This window comes from Artemia sp. Qi Xiang Cuo, chromosome 7, assembly GCF_049724085.1.
Source record: "Artemia sp. Qi Xiang Cuo chromosome 7, ASM4972408v1, whole genome shotgun sequence".
Lineage (NCBI taxonomy): Eukaryota > Metazoa > Arthropoda > Branchiopoda > Anostraca > Artemiidae > Artemia > Artemia sp. Qi Xiang Cuo.
Genome location: NC_142800.1, coordinates 53,068,785 through 53,086,792, shown reverse-complemented (window position 1 = coordinate 53,086,792; position 18,008 = coordinate 53,068,785). Strand labels below are relative to the sequence as shown.

Sequence of the window (18,008 nt, the reverse complement as noted above, 5' to 3'; positions counted from 1 at the left end):
ACGTCTCTCCCTTATTGTTGTTAATCCACTCTCCATAAGCAGAAACTTGGTGCTGGTGGGTTTCCTAAGACGAAATATGAGACGTATTATATCATTTTGTGTTGTTTCAATTTTTTGCATCTGGGTCTTTGCACATGCACCATAGACGATGAGCCCAAAGTCAATATGGGGTCTTATATATGATTTATAAAACTGGAGTAAGGTTTACTCTTTACAGCCCGAGTGTGTGGAAAGAAGTCTTTTTGGTATATTTGTTTTTCTATAGCATTTTTTTCTTGTGTTTGAAATGTGGAGGTGGAAATTAAGTTTTTGATCAAGCATGAGACCTAGGTAATTAATATGATTATCTTCTGGAATAGTTGTTTTATTTAGAGTTAGTTTTGCATTAACATGGTTTCACTTTAAGTGAAATTGGATTAATTTTGACTTGGTAGGTGCAATGGGTAAATCTGAATGTTGAGAGAATTTTTCAAACTGGAAAAGTGACTTTTGCAGATTTGACTGATTTGACATTGCAGATATGACCATAGCACCAGATCATCAGCATATTGTAGATTTGTGTGGGGTAGGTTCATGTCCCAGAGATATAGGGCAAATAGGAGGCAACTGAGGACTGCTCCCTGAGGTAGGCCTTTGGTTATTGTCTTTTGGGGTGAAGAGGCTGAATCAACACAAATGATGAAACTTCGCAATTCTATGAAGGATTTAATAAAGGATACTAGCTTAGGGGGTACTCCAAGGTTTGCAAGTTTGTTTAAAAGGATTTGGTGGTTCACATTGTCATATGCCCCTTCAAAATCTAGGAAAGCTGCAACTAGAACATTATTTTTTTAGATTCAATGATTGCATTTGTTAGCAAAATGAAAGCATCTGTTGAGGAGTGGTGCTTCCTGAATCCAGTTTGAGTGTGAGGGATCATATTATTTTTTTCAACAAACCAGAGGAGTCTCTGATAGATCATTTTTTCCATTATTTTTCCCATCACAGGAGTAATCATTATGGGCCTATAAGACTCAGGGTTATTTTTGCTTTTATTTTTCTTAGGATTGGTAGGAGGGACGAACATTTCCATATATTGGGGAACATAGAAGATGCCCAAGCGTGATTATAACAATTTAGCAGTTCTTGTTTGTATGAAGGGGTGAGATTCTTCATCCATGTAGGGTGTATATCATCCTAGCTGCCGCTAGTTTTGGTCCTAATATGATGTATTGCATTATTAAATTCCTGGATTGAAAATGGATTAGTTACGGTATGTACTCGGATCCTGGACGTGGTTGGTAACTTCGGTTCATAGGAATTGGGGACAGTTTGCTTTGATTATTTGATGTTAGCTTATTAACAAAAAGAGTTGCACATAGGTTAGCTTTTTCATTATCATTGTCATAATGGGTATTATTATGTATAAGATCATACAGAAGTGGGTTGGGGGAATTCTTTTTCCCACAGATGTGTCTAATGACTTTATGTATAATTGGCTCATGTATATCTCTGGAGAGATTATCTGCAAAATTACTCCAGTAATTATATTTAGTATCTATCATAGTCATTTTTATATTAGATTCCGCTTGTAATTTTTTAAAATGTGTAGTGGGGGATGTTTTTTTTCAGAAACTCTGTCCTAGGTGTCTTTTTTATCCTCCATTTATTTAGGCACTCATTTGTCCAACATGCTTTAGGAATGTGTTTAGGGAATGTTTTCTTAGGTGTTGTCCTTGGGATAGCATGATTAGCTGTATTTACTAGTAAAGATGTCAAGGTTTCAGCATGTGTGTCAACTGTTGTGTTTGAAATGCATGAATTTTGGGTGAAACTTGTAATTTCATCATTTAGCTTATTTTGGAACATAGACCAATTTGCTTTAGTGTTAATATATTTGGAGGAAAGATATAGAGTTTCAGCAGGTTCATTTAGGGTGCAAACTATAGCAAAGTGGTCAGTACATAGACTATCAATTTTATTTATGTAAATTTTATTCAAAATATTTAATGACACAATTTTAGGTCAATTGTGGAGTCTGCCACTTTTGGGGTTGAAATATGTATTCAGGTTTGGAGGGGTAGCAACAGCTAATTCATTATTATTTGAAGTCATATGCTCAATGAATTTACCAGCTTTATTTGCTGGTTTATTACCCCACAAAAGGCTGTGGGCATTGAAATCTCCACAAATAATGATATTTTTTAACATATAAGAATTATTTATATAATTAAAAAAATCCTCGGCATCTGTAGTTCGGCCATTAGGGTTATAAAAGCTTATTATGTAGGTTTTTATATTATTCAGCCAAACACTGATACCAATTGCATCAACATCATTTGCAAAATCTGGAAAATTGATGCCACAGAATTTTATATTATTTTTAACTAATAAAGCTACTCCACCTCCTTTTCTCTCTGAAGATCTATGCTTTCTCAGGATAGTATATCCCAGAGACTTAATTTGTTGATTTTGGGTTAAATGAGTTTCCTGGAGGCAGGCAATATTAATGGAATTATTATTCATAAAAGATATTAGTTCATTTAGCTTATTTTCTGTGAGTGATCTTCCATTCCATTGCAGTATTGATATATGTTGCGTTGTTGATTTATTTTTCATATGACTGTGTATCAATGTTCAGCTTTGTTAAAAGTAAAGCAAGATCTTTTTTTGCTTGAATGAGCATATCATCTGGGATGTAGATTTTTGCCAATTCTGCAATGATTTTCGTTTTCTGTAGTTGCTGTATGGTCATGGTCTTAACTGCATTCCAGTTTAGAATGAATAAGCATATATTTGGGGATTGCATTTTTGGTTGTGAATCCTGTTTGTCGGTGAAGGGATTAATTCCTGGTAGTGTTTCTGGTATGTTTCTTCTTGGGAGGGAGGGCCAGGCTGACCTCATCTCACCGGACAAAGAGGTTTGTTGACTTGGATTCCTTCTGATAGGGATGTGAGCTAGGGGGCTTAGAAGAGAGTGTGTTAGATGGGGTACTTGAGGCATTGGGGACAATTGAATTGGGGGTTTAGGTTGGTTTCATTAATGGCTTTACTTTGTATTGTTGGGCAGTATTTGCTTCCATTGCTTAAAAGGGGTATGGGATTGCCTTCTCTGTTGATATTTAGAGTGTCAGAGCTCTTTTCTTATATGCAGGGCATAGTGATTTATTTGTAAATTCATGTGGGCCTTTGCAATTGATGCATGTAGGCTGGGTGTTGTTGCAAGTTGTCAACTCTTTAGGATGGAAAGCTTTACATTTACTACACTCTAGGAGAATTTCATTCCATTTGTTTGCTGTGTGTCCCAGTTTGAGGCACTTCTGACACTGGATAGGCTTAGGTTTGTATTCCTTGTGGGGTTTGATTTGCCCAAATAGGAATAATTTTTCTGGGATATTAATTTTTTCCTTCAGTGTAAATAAGAAGGATCTACTTGTTTTTAGGCCATTAGAGTTAGGTTTGCCGAGTTAGGTAACATCTTCAACTGGGATTGTGTTGCCAGCCCTATCTGAGAGCCCTTCTTTTAACTCCTGAATGGATATTTCTGGGGGAACATTATAAACTACTATTTTTGTTGGTGATTATTTTGGGCTCTATTTAGATGTCTGAATTATAGTGTTCACAAGGGAATTTAGTCTAATCGTTGTGTCTGATAATTTCTGATCTTGGACAGATATTCGCAGAGATCCATCACAGTTAATATTAGGAAAAAATATTGATTTTAGCAACTTAAAAATCACAACTGTTATCGAGGTACTCTTTTTTATTTCAAAGGGGTAGTAGGAGTAATTTTAAGGTAAATTCCTAAGTTTTTGGAGGGAGGATCTTGGGCAGAGGGAGGGGAAATGCTTTTGATTGGGGAGATTTTTTTCCTTTTTTTGGAGCTTCTACACTTATCATTGTCCTATTCTCAGAATTGGAGCTATCATTTGAACTTTGAGATAGTGTGCTTGACCAGCCAAGATGGGTATCACTTTCACTGGCATTTGAGGTGGGATCTGGGGGGACTTTTTTTTTGGGGGGGGGGGGGGCTTCTAATCATTGCCTATTGGAAAAAGCTTTAAACAAAAACAAAACTAAAACAAGTAGGGATAATAGAATGATATCAAACCGTCTGCACTATACTATGGGGAGGAGAAACACCACAGCATAGCCCTGAGGATGAATTGAGCAGGATTGGTTCGGTACAACTGCTGATTAAATGCGATAATATTTCACAAGAAAATTTATTTTAAATTTCTTATGAAGTTGCTGCTGTGTGATGCACTAATAATTTGGTCAGTTAATTCTTCTTCTTCTTCTAATTCACAGCAGGCGGGCTATTCAGTTGATACTATTTAACCCTTTTCTTTTTGCTTCACTCTGTGGGCTACAGAGCTACTGGCTTGGTTGTCTCTTATTTATTAGATATTCTCAGTTAATGGTCAAAAGGTACTTTCTTTTTTTCTTCTTCTTCATCAAAATTAAAAAATTCTAATTAGAAAAACAAGGTAATGGGATGTAGAAGTGGGATTTGTATTCCCAAATTGCCTCAGGTCAGTAAGAGGTAGGATTGTTTCCTTAAGCCAATCTGCAAGGAATCCTTCATATAGTTTCAATAATATAGAACTTTGAGGAATAGGATGAACACCTTCAAACCCAGGCTTTTCTTTTTCAAAGGGGTTAGGAAACCTTATTTTCATATTTTTGGAATTTGCCCAAAAAAGGACAAACCAGAAAGCTGCAGGTCCCCTGTGGCACCATGTGAGAGCACCGACACTTGTCTCAGTCTGCTTTGTCCCTCCAAACCATTCAGGCTGCGTTTGACTTGGTGGATTGCAACTTGCTCTGGCTGATACTTTGATCAACTAGTCCACCAGACAAATACTGCAAGTTGTTTGAAAAGCTCTATAAAGAGACCATGAGTTGCGTCCAAGTCAATGGCAAGCAGAGCACAACATTTGGCATCAAAACCGGTGTATGCCCATGGTGTGCTGCCACCCTGGAACTGTTCAATTGCGTGATAGACCATGTCATGACACGAACAACAAATCGCCTGCCCTTTGGTCTGCAGTTTGGAGAGCGCGTTCTGACAGACGCTGACTTCACATATGATCTTGGTCTCGTTGCTGACTTGATCAACCAGTTGATTGATGATCTGGAAGTCCTGCAGGAAGAGGCAGCAAAAGTGGGGCTGAAAATAAACTGGCTTAAAACGAAGATAATGGCAATTGAGCCCACAAGCCCAGTCTCGCTCCTGAGAACATAACTGTTTGCAGAGCTCCCATTGAAGTTGTAAAAAAAACTTCACTTATCTTGGCTCTGTACTGTCTAATGACGGCTCTATAGAGGAAGAGGTGCGCAGCCAATATTCAAAAACCTCGTCTATTGTTGGAAGGCTCAACAATCTCTGGAGAATGCTGCATACATCTAGGCACACAAAGATGCGAATTTATAATGCATCCATAAGCTTGGTCCTCCTCTATGCAGCAGAAACCTGGCCTCTCAAATCAACAATCCTCAGCATGATTGGACATCTGCCAGACAAAACAGCTCAGTCAGATTGAGGGGCTCTGATGGGACGATTTTGTAAGCAATGTAAGGTTGCTTGCACTCACCTCCAGAGTGCCATTCTCCATCCAAACAGCAGATCATACTCTCAGATGGTTTGGACACCTCCTGCATATGCTGACGACAACCCCAGCCTGAATAGTCTACAATTTTGACGCTAAAGCTCATGGCTGGTCTTACCTGAGAGGCAGACCTCAGACAAAGTGGAAGGATAGCATCAACAAATTCCTGGACATGGCAAACATTGCTGTCGACGATGCCCCACTAATAGCAGCAGACCAGTCAGCCTGAAGGAGCAGAGTCGCAATGCTCTCTATGCCACCCCCAAAGTGAAACTGGTTGAAATTAACCTCATTGATATAAACATCAATGGATACTAAAGTCTAAACTCTGTGCAATGGGCCTCCATGAAGATGTTTTTAATTGGATGATGTAATTTCTTACAAATGGAAAGCCAGCTGTAAAGATATTTTGAGATGACAGATTCAAATTCCAGTATAAAGTGGTGTATCTCAAGAAATAGTTTAGAGTCCTACTTCATTTAGTATTGTACTAACAATGTACTTACTATCATAAAGGATAAGACTTGCTTATATATAGGTGGTTCCAAAATAATTGGTCCCATCCATGACCCATAAAGTACTAAAGTCATCCAAGCTGACCTTGGAGGATTCTCAAAGCAGGCAAAATCCTGGCAGCTAGATTTAATATCCATAAATGGAGAGCCATTCAGTTTGTAGCAAATAAACCTCTGCAACCATTTTATGGAATTAAGTGATGATTAAAATAGCAACTCATAAGCCACAGCAAAAAGTCTAGGAGCCAAGGTTAATGACAAGCTTGTTTAATTTTCACACACAGTCTGCAAAAGAATGTTCTGCAGCAGATTTACAACAATAATCATTAAGCTCCTAAAGGACAAACTCAAAGGTAGAAAATACCATCTTTCACATGTAGATACAGGCAAGGGGATACTTTGTTAGCATATAAATTGTCTCTGACTAGAATATCATCCCAAACCTGTTCCAGATAGACAGTGCTGCAAGGACTAGAGACAACCCTTGAAGCTCTACCAAAAGCACACTAACAAAGGGCTGTAGAAATAATTCTTCAATCATGTACTCAGTCTATGGTATTCTATTAGCCAGAATGCTGTTTTGCCTCCTATTGCTGAAGCCTTCAATTCTACAGTGGACAGAGATTGGCACAGGAAGCCTTGGCTCACAGTATGGGATGTGCCAGACAAGCAGTCTCCCTCATCATTGACTGGAATCTATACGACTTGTCTTTATTGCTTGCAAATGTGATTCAAGGTAAGCTAAGAGCTTATGTTTATGTTTAGGCTTAGTAAAGTTGCAGTAGGTGGCTCTTTCAAAGGAAACATACTAATAAGGTAAACAACAGTACCATTTAAGTCCTCATTTTATGCCCTTTCAATATAAAATGGTTAGTTTTCTGACAACACTCATTCTCAACTCTATGATACTCCTATATATAACCATTAAAGATAGTCATTGGCTTCCCATCATTATTGACCAGGAACTCCACAGGATTATTTCTTACTTTGCTGGGCAATGTGATTTAAGGTAATCACTCTTGCTTAGCAGGTTCGCCAGAGGGAACTGGTTGACAGTGCTGTCAGTCTTCTCCAAGCAGCCCTGTCCAGGGCTAAGGATGGGGCCTCATTAGGGTTTATGTTGAGGTTGAAGAGGCATTGATTTATAAAATCAACCCATCTGCTACATGGCCTCCCTTGAGGACGTTTTCAGACAATTGAGGGATTGAAGTCTAAAATGATCCTTGCAGGGGTAGTTGGTGGAAGGCAGAGTAAGTGGCCGTACCATCTTAGAGAACAAGCTTCTACTTGAGTGGAGAGGTTTGCTAACTTGAAGGTCTTCAGGATCTTGTCATACCATTTGAAGCCTTCAACTCAACTCAGGTGTCTAGTTTGGATGGCATCAACCTTTCTAAACTGTGTCTGGGGTATTGGCCACATCTCAGAAGAGTACAGCATGATGCTTGAGAATGTGGCATTATAAATTCATTTGCGGTTTGTCTGAATACAGGTTGCCTTGGCTGATCTGGCTGAGATTTCAGCATCAAATGTGCCATTTGATAATATAATTGATCCAAGACAAGTGAACTGCCTTACCACATCAACAGCTTGGCCATTGACCACAACAGTTAAGAGTAATACCAATGCAGTCTTTTCTATGGGCATGATCTTTGTTTTCTTCCAGTTGATTTGCAGCCCAAGTCCTGAGGCAGTGGAGGAGAGCATCTTGAGTGCATACGTCTGTTGGTCAAGATTTTTGCTAAGGATGGCTACATCATCAGCAAATTCAACATCAGACAAAGTCCTCCCAGCATAACTTTTCTATTGGCATGATCTTTGCTTTCTTCTGTTGATTTGCAGCCCAAGTCTGGAGGCAGTGGAGGAAAACATCTTGAGTACAGACTGAGGTTGGTCAAGATTTTTGCAAAGGATGGCTACATTGTTGGCAAAGTCAACATCAGACAGAGTCCTCCCAGCATAACTTATGCCAAAAGGGTAGGAACAGTGTGTCTTGTTCAAAATGTGGTCCATGATGCAGTTAAACAGCCCAGGTGCAGCAGTGCATCCTTGCCATACACCATTTTTGATGGGGAAGGAAGAAGAAAGCTTCCCATTAACAAGGACGACAATTTCTGTGCTGCTGTAGAGTTCTTTAAAGAGGCAAACTATCTTTGTTGGTGGGCCTGCAGCTTTCAGGATTAGCCAAAGAGACTGTCTGTCAACAGTGTCAAAGGCAGAACAAAGCCAATGAAAGCTTTTTTGTTGAATTCTCTACAATCTGTATGATGGTATGAATCTGTTCAGTTGTGAATCTTCCTGGCATGAATCTGGCTTGTTGGGGGCAGTGCAAAGCATATAGGAAACTTATTGTACGTTTGAGCAGGAGCATTGCAAACAGCTTTCCCAGAACAGAGAGTAGGGTAATACCATGGTAGATGCTGCAATCCATCTCGCTGCCCTTGTGGTTAAACACTGGCACAATGATTCCTTTTTTCCAGTCTGATGGTATAACTTCAGTGCGCCAGATTACACTGAACACCATCTGCAGCCAAAGTATCATTGCAGGGCCACCTGTAGTAAGTAGCTCTGAAGCAATGCAAAAGCTGTCAGCTGCTTTCAGCTTCCTCATGGCTAATTTAATCTCCTCAGGAGAAAATTTGGTACCATCAGGGGCAGGTGTAGCTTCTGCAGAAGCAGCATCAAGCACTGGGTCAATGCAATTGGGTAGATCTGAGTTTAGCAGCTTATTAAAATGTTTCTCCCAGAGACCAACACACTGAGACTGATTGTAAATGGTTTCTCAATTTGCTGCTTTTTGGCTCATGGACTTCATGGCATGTTGGCCAGTCAGCTTGCACAGGATCTTAAGTGTCGCACCCATGTCTTTCTTTTGGGCACCTTGTTCAAGCTCAGTGGCTTTGTCCACAATGAAATCTTTCTTGTCCTTTTGAAGCAAGGAGTTGTGTTGTTTGTTAGGATGTCATTAGTGTCATTAGTGTCATAAGATTCTCATAATCTTGCTTGCCATCTCTGCTCAATAATTTCAAATGTTTGGTTGCTAATCCACTCTTTCTTCTTCTTTTGAATCTTTTGGACACATTATTCAATAATAGTCTAGAATTGCCACACTTTTCTGAAGAAAATATCTTAATAAAAGTAATACCACTAGAATTCTCTTTTTAAGCTCTTTCTAAATACCATGGTTGCTTTTCTGACAACCCAGGGATATATAAAAAACTAAAAGGAAACATCAAAACAACGAATTCTTATTTGGAAATATGGAATATATTTCTATTATTCTTATTATAATGTCTTCTTCCACTTTTATCCAAATACCACAGCATTGTCTACAGATGTCCTAAAATGTTTAGAAAGTTGAATCATAACAAGATGCCCCGACCTGATAATATACATCCCAGACAACTAAAAGAAATAGCAGAGCGCCATACAAGAATCACCAGATGTCACTTACCTCTAGAGAGTTACCAGCAGACTGGAAAGTAGCCAGCATAACATTGGCTTACAAGAAAGGTGACTGCACCAAGCCTGAGAATTATTGACCTAGCAGCATAACTTCAGCTGATGTTAAGATGTTTAAATGCATAATCAATTATTGAATTCTCCAACACTTAACCACCAATAAGATTTTGTAACCTAAGCAGCATACAGTCCAATCAGGAAAATCAATCAGAACAAACTTAATGGAATCACATGAAATAATTAAAAATCTGATTGACAAAGGACATCCAGTTGACCTACTGCTGCTAGACCTTACCAAGGCTGTCAAGAAGGTATCCACAGTTGATTGCACTCCAAATTATCTGCTGCTGGCATCAATTCATCCCTGATAGACCAGCTAATGAACATCCTCACCAACCAGAAAGTCTATTCATTTGTATTTGTTTAATCAAATAGCTTTCATAGCAAACAAAACTGAACACTAAATTATGCTATTTTTAAAATGCATTTAAGAAAAAAAAAATCATTTATTTAATACACTAACAAAATACGGTACAAAGGAATTGGCAGATCTGTTTGTTCGGCGATTGACGGGTTGCAGTCTGTTCTGATGCCTGGAGAGTTTGGGGGTTGGTGCGGTTGGAGGAAGAATTGAGCAATGTTTCTTGTTTGACATGAGTGATTTCTTGAATCTCATTATCAAATTGTCTTTGGGTGAACAAAGTGGGCAAGCCAATAACCACAAGGGCATGCTTCTAACTCTCATACCTGGGTCCAAGAATTATTCTAGTAGCACGTATTTGAACGTCTTCTGGTTCCTTTGACATGTAGGCAGTGTTTTGTACTTGGGGACCCCAGACAGGACAACAATATTCAAGGATTGGCCTGATGTACGTCGTGTAAGCCAATAAGAGCTGACAATCTGAGAAACCCAGTCTTCGCATACTTGTTAAACTTTGGATTGAGTTGTGTCCTTTGCGTACAATATTGTCTACGTGCAGTTTAAATGAGCAATTGCTTGTAAAAGTCACACCCAGTATTGTCATGGACAAAACAGTTGGAAAGGGAACATCTGGTATTGTAATATCTTGTTTGAGTGGGTTGAAACGTAGAACTATTGATTTCTGCTCATTCAGTTGCAGGCTATTAGATTTACACTGGTTAACAAAATCCAAAAAGTTTTGGTTCAAACTGCTGTTTTGCTACTGCATTCATTTGAGACAGGTGGCCAGTCAATCTACTCTGATGGGGCCAGAGTAATGAATGGAGTATCACATGGAACTGTACTAGGCCTAAAACTTTCCCTGATGTGCATCAACAATATTTTCAACCATATAGATAACAATATAGGCTACATTTATTTGCTGATGATGCCAAACTTTTTGGCATTCCAAACCCACAGAAAATCCGACACAACCTAGATAGGCTACAAGGTTGGACTCAAGACTGGCTTCTACAATTCAATACAACCAAATGCTATATTTTGCACATTGGACCCAATAACCCAATTCAGGCTACCTACTCAATTTTAAATCACACCACTAAAATAGGGGAGCATCTAGAGAATAGAAAAGAAGAAAGGAACCAAGGTGTCATTATTGTCAAGAGGTTGAGGTTCCATAGCCATGTTCAGCATGTTGTCTCCCAAGCAAATTCCATCCTTGGCCTATTGAAAAGGACCATTAGTAGCCGAGAGGCAACAATACTCATAAAACTTTTTAAGGGTCTTGTTAGACCCCATCTTGATTTTGCCTTGAGCCTGGCTGGTCTCTCTTACCAGAAAGATATAAGGCTCACCAAACATATCCAGAGGCAAGCAACAAACTGCATGAAAAGCATAAAATCAGCTTCTTATGAATACTGCTTCAAGCAACTTGAGCTACCTACCATTGTGTACAGACACATGCATAGCAATATGTTGATGACTTATAAACCCAGAAGGAAAACTCTACCATCATGACAGCCACAGTACCAGCCATCATCTCACAAGAGGACACTCAAAAAGCTACCAAAATTAAGCTTCAGAATGAGAATCCATCAAATGCACTTTTCAAGAAGAGTCATAAACCACTGGAATGAATTGAAGCACTCTACTGTCAGCACTCCCTCCATCCAGTCTTTCAAATACCAACTTGACATGGAATGGGAGAAGAGGAAGTGGAGGTTTGACTGGGAGTCACTAACTCAAGAACACTACAGGTCCAGAGGACCTTAAAGCTCTCAAATAGATTATGGTAAGGTGATTTTTAAAATTATTTAAATAATGTTTATGTAAATATTGCACTCAATAACAGATGAAGATAGATTCCAGCCTGCACAAAAACCAATTTTAACAAAGGACCTACATATGGAACCATTAGCAGGGGTGGGGTGAATTGTCAGGGTGACATCTATTATACTGAAAAGGAGCACAAAACAAGGAATCAATAGGTACTATTTTTGCTTTACTAAGAAGTTTGCTTTAGATTGAGTTGTATTTCTAGACTGTTACCCATTATTCTACTTTATTAAAACTTATTTTCCACAATCTTAACTCAGTGAAATCTAGCTATGGCTGAGCAATAGCAATTAACTGTGGATAAAAACATTATTTGAAATGAAACAGTTTGTGGTAACAAACTGTAAGTAATGAGCAAGGCAGCTCAATAGAAACCAAAATTATAAAAATAGAATGTTGATACCAATGGACATCAATAGAATTGGCTTATTATAATGATTTCAAATATACAAGATTTTTTCAGAATAGCGTTACCCATCAAAGACTACAAGCCTAAGAAAATTTTGCCTGATTTTTTAAAATAAGGGGCAAAGCACCCTAAAACTTAAACAATCTTAATGAAAATATCACCATCTGCTTTTTTCCCCAGGGGAGATTGTATCAACTCAATGGTCTCAGAATATGGGGAGAGGGCTCATTCAAACAGAAATTAAAAGTTCTTATGCCTTTTTTAAGTGACCAGAAAGACTGGAGGGCAGCTAGGCCCCCTCCCATGTCCCTTTCCCCCAAAATCATCCAATCAAAATTTTGAAACAGCCATTTTGTTCAGCATAGTTAGCCAGGGGGGGCCGGAGCCCCCCATATGGGCGCCCATGGTTGAAAGGCCAATAATAATACTTTTGGAGATAATATGACCCCCCCCCCCCCCAAGGCCCAGGTGAAAGGTTTTTAAGTTATACAAATTTTCCCATTGCTTATGTATGGTATTTGTTATTGAGAAGTATGCATACGTTTTTCAGGTGGGGGGGGGGGGGAGGGTTCTATGGGGAAGGAAGTTTCCCTCAGAATTAAATTGTCTAAAGGATCTTTCTGTGGAGAGGGGTATTTTTATGTGGAGGTTGAGCTGAGTTTCCTGGCATCATTTAAAAAGCGTCATACATTTTTTAACTGAAAGTAAGGAGCAACATTGAAACTTAAAACAAACAGAAATTATTAGGTATGTGAGGGGGTTTCCCCCTTGTCAACACCATTCTCTTTACACTAAAGCTTGAATTTTGTCCCAATTCTTTAAGAACAACTCCTGAAACAAAAGAGTTATTAAATTAGAACAAAAAGAAGCTTTTTAAAAAGTAGTTCAGCATGAAGAGTGAGGTGTTGAGGAGGGGGCAATCCCCCCCCCCAATATTCACAATAATTTCTGTTCATTTTAAGTTTTAATGCTGCTCTTTACTTTCAATTGAAAAAGCTTGTTCTTTTTACTGTTTTAGTATTTATATTATGTTATTTAGTTATATATATATATATATATATATATATATATATATATATATATATATATATATATATATATATATATATATATATAACACTGCTGCGGTTAAGGTAGGAAATGAGGTTAGCAGCTGGTTTTGTATTAAATCAGGAGTTAAGCAGGGTTGTGTTCTATCCCCCTTTATATGGATTATTTTGATGGACTTTGTTTTAAGCAGTACAGAAAAGGCATTGGGAGACCACGGAATCACATGGGGAGGAAAAAGTCTCCTGGACTTGGATTATGCTGATGATTTAAGCATCCTGGATGATAGTTTGAACAAAATAAATGAAATTTTAGAGGTTTTGCGAGTTCAGGGTGCTAGTATTGGTTTGAAAATTAATATTAGGAAGACTAAGTCACTAAGGCTAGGAGAACAATTAAAGATTAAAAAGTGACAGTGGATAACGAAAGGATTAATCAAGTGGACAGATTCACTTCCCTTGGTAGTATTATTAGTAAGGACGATGAAAGCAGTCAAAGTGCTAACAATAGAATGGCCAAGGCCTAAGGAGATTTTTCATAGTTAAAAAATGTTTAGAAGAATAGGCAGATAAATGTGCAAACCAAGGTTAGAATATTAGAAGCTACAGTGGTAATAGTGGTCAAATATGGCTCTGAAGCATGGATGCTCCAAAAAGCAGATGAAGATTTGCTAGATGTTTTCCAGAGAAATTGCTTAAGGATTGTTCTGGGTACCCGGCTGACTGACCGTATTTCAAACAATAGGCTATACAAAAAATGTGGTTCAATACTGCTTTCTAGGTCTATAATGAAAGAAAGGTTGAGGTGGTTAGGGCATGTTGTGCGGATGAAGGAGGACCGATTACCAAAGATTGTCCTTTTCGGTAAACTGTTTAGGGATGGATGGAAAGCAGAGCGCCCCCGTTTGGGATGGGGGGACGTCGTAAAGAAAAATTTAAAGGAAATGGGAACTTTGTGGGCGGGTATAAAAAGAGAGGCTTTGAACAGCTTGGGGTGGAGGAGGATCATGCGTAACCGTGTTGGCCTCAGGCGGCTAGTAGTAGTAGTATATATATATATATATATATATATATATATATATATATATATATATATATATATATAGCCTGGTCAAAATATACATGATTCCATTACCGATGTAGGGACAAGGTGAAAACACTACTTGATTTTTATGTTAAGTCCAAATAAAAAAAAATAATTACCGGTAATTCATAAATACAGCCACCTCCTCCCTGATGCTTATGCATATAGCCCTGGAATACAGGTTTGTAGAAAACTAAAAACAAACACTTTAGAACAAATTCTCTCCTACTTTATAATATGCAACATGCTTCAAGAACAAATTCTCTCCTACTTTATAATATGCAACATGTTTTGATGTATCACAATAATAGGCTATTTGATATCCAACAGACCCAGAGACAGGTCAGGGAACCTGTTTATGAAGAATGCAAAGCATCAACAGAACAGAAAACAACAGAAAGATATATAAAGTAGGCCTATCTATAGAACTGATAGGCAGGGGCGTCCCAAGAGGAGGGGGCCCACCCCTCCAACGTTTTGGGCATTTGGTAAAGTTTTCACAGGAGGCGAAAATTTCAGCAGAAATTTAGCAAGATTGCCCAAAATTTAGCAAAATTCTTGATTTCTGCAGAAAATTCAGCATAAAACAGGTAGCAATTTGGTAAAATTTACAAAGATTGCCCCTCCAATGAAATGAGACTCAGGATGCTCCTGCTGATGGGGGGGGGGAATATTTGTGAGTAAAATAACTATTAGCCTATGTTTAGAAAGAGCACAAAAGGGGCATCAAGTAGTGTGATCACTTTTTATCTAGATTAGTAATTTCATTTTGTACAGGCCTATCTAAACAACTGACATTAAATAGGGCTATCTATAGAACTGACAGGGGGTAAAATTTGTGAGTAAAATAACTATTAGCTGATGTTTAGAAAGAGCAGAAAAGTGCCATTAAGTAGTGTGATCACTTTGTATCTACATCAGTAATTTAATTTTGTATAGTTACTCTATATAAAGGGCCATGAGGGGGGGGGAGTCAGTCTATTGTAAGAAAATTTGCAATTATATTTAGAAACAGCATATAATAAGGCATCTAACAGAAGCCTAGGTCAACTATTTGTATTCTATTAGCATTTTTGCATCAGAAGAACCCCTAGCTACAATTTTCCCATAGGTTTTAAGAATAAATATGGTAAAATTCTACTTTAACTACTTTTGCCTATCTTAGAAAGGGGTTAGGTTAGAAAAATGAACCTTTCAGGAATGGGTCTAAAGGCTAAAGTGTGTCATTGGAAGGCATTTTGAAGTACCTACTTCTACTCCTTCTCCATCTAGAGGGTCCTGACCTTTAAAAATCTGTGTTATAAAAGTAAACCCTTGGAAAAAATATCTTTGGCTTAAATGAAGTACAAAAAAATTGTTTTCAGCTTCACAACTCTGCTCAATCCCAATTTATAAGGTTTTAAATATATGCAAATACATTTCCTAAATTTTGAAAAAAATATTGATATGGCTTAAAATTCTACTCAAATAACAGGAATTGCATTTTCAAAACTAAAACCAGAGAAAAGGAAACTGGTAATTGAAAATCAATGTAAAATGTTGTTTGTCAAAAGTTCAATAGGTATAGACCCAGTGGTAAGGGGGCGCCCCCTCCCTAGCATAGTCTAAAATAGTGTAAGTTACTTAATTAACTTAAGTTTGTGTTAATTAAACTTTAAGTTTGTGTTAATTAAACTTTAAGTTTGTGTTTAATACAAGTTTATTGCATCACCCTATTTTACCCCCTCCCCCCTAAAATTTGTTTTATTGCATCAACCTATTTTGCATCCCCCCCCCTAAAAAAAAAAATCCTGGATCTGCCCCTGTATAGACCTGTCATGTAGGCAAATTTTTCACCCTCTAGAGGGAGAAGGAGTAGGTACTTCAAAATACCTTCTCAGGACATACTTTGGTAAATTTTTTGCAGTTCATATTATTCACTTACAAATAAAGTAAACATACAACTTAATGCCTTTTTTATGCTCTTTCCAAATATAGTAATCATTTTTTTTTCAGAAATGAATTTTACCCCCATTCCTATATAGGCTATACTAAATCAGGGTATATATTTGTACATTAGGGGGGTGGGGTGAAGTTTAAACTTGCCTCTTATTTTAATCAGAAATAAAATTTACCCCCAAACCTCCCTAATGTGCAAATATATACCCTTATGCAATTATTGGTATATGCAAATTGGTATATATAGGGGTGGGGGTAAAACTCATTTCTGACAAAGATGATTATTATATTTGGAAAGAGCATAAAAAAGGCATTGAGTGGTATGTTCACTTTATTTGTAGGTCAATAATATGAACTGCAAAAAAAATACCTATACTTTAGCCTGTAGACCCATCCCTTTAAGTTTTGTTTTCCTAACCTAACCCCTTTTCAAGATACCCAAAAGTTGCTAAAACAGAATGTTACCATAAATATTAGCCTAGCAACATAAGCTACATTTAGATAAATATATACCAAATCATATTATTGAGTTAGGAATAAAGTGAATACACCATTCAATACCTTTTGTTATGCTAATTACAAATATAATAATCATTTCTATCAGAAATTATCTTCAGCCCCGCCCCCCCTTAACCTAACCCCCACCCCCATATATCCTGAATTTACATATATAGGGGGGGGCCTAAAATTCATTTCTGATAGAAATGGTTGTTATATTTGTAATCAGCATAAAAAAGGCGTCAAATGGTATATTCACTTTATTTGAAACTCAATAATATGATTTGGTAGGGTAAGACACCCAGTAGTTGGAAACTTTAATCACTTTTTGACATTTAAACTACTCTAATTACTGTATTATACCACCTAGAAACTTAATTTTTGTATCAAAAAATTCCTGAAGAATTTCTGAACAAGTAGGTTACTAATTCAAATAGTTTCACTTGTACAGCGCCTCCTATTTTTGAAATTACTAACAAGTGACAATTCTGCCTAAACTTGGACATACAAACAGCTCATTGTAAATAGTGATTAAAATAGTATAAAAGATTATGTCCGAGAATAGGCAGGTGGCCGACTACTGGGTGTCTTACCCTAGTTTAAATGTCAAAAAGTTTTTAAAGTGATTAATGCATCGCAGGTGGCCGGAATTAGAGACTTTTGGCCGGGAATAGGACAATGATTCATTCCTATCAAAGATTCTGTCCAAGAATAGGCAGGTGGCTGACTACTGGGTGTCTTACCCTATATATTTACCTACATTTAAACTCCATGTAGGCTATTCAGTATGCAATTGCCTATTGCAATTCAGTGTAGGCCTAATTAGGCTACTGAGACCCAATAAAAACTAGGCTATTCTTTTGATAAGAGAATGGTTTGTAATGACTGTCAGTCACAAAAAAAAATTACAATAACCTAGGCTATTGAATAGAGGGATTGTATTTGGTTGAAGTATTCAAACTAAAGACAAACTTAGGCCTAGGCTAGCCTTAGCCTATTGACACAATTTTGACAAGGCGGTACAATAGAAATTTCAGGCTAATTATCTGTTTGACTCAGGGGTGGATCTAGGATTTTTTTAGGGGGGAGGCGCAAAATAGGTTGATCTGAAAAAAATGTGAGCGGGGGCACAAAATGGCTTGATCCAATAAGCTGGCATTAGGAGCAAGTTTAATTAACAAAAACTTGAGTTAATAGTAAATTACACTACT

At 37.6% G+C, this 18,008-nt stretch overlaps 1 protein-coding gene across 3 annotated transcripts in view; it reads right to left on the bottom strand.

Moving 5' to 3' along the window:
• Window positions 1–18,008, bottom strand: part of LOC148950419 (uncharacterized) — an 86,336-nt gene that overhangs the window by 68,003 nt on the left and 325 nt on the right. The window lies entirely within an intron of this gene.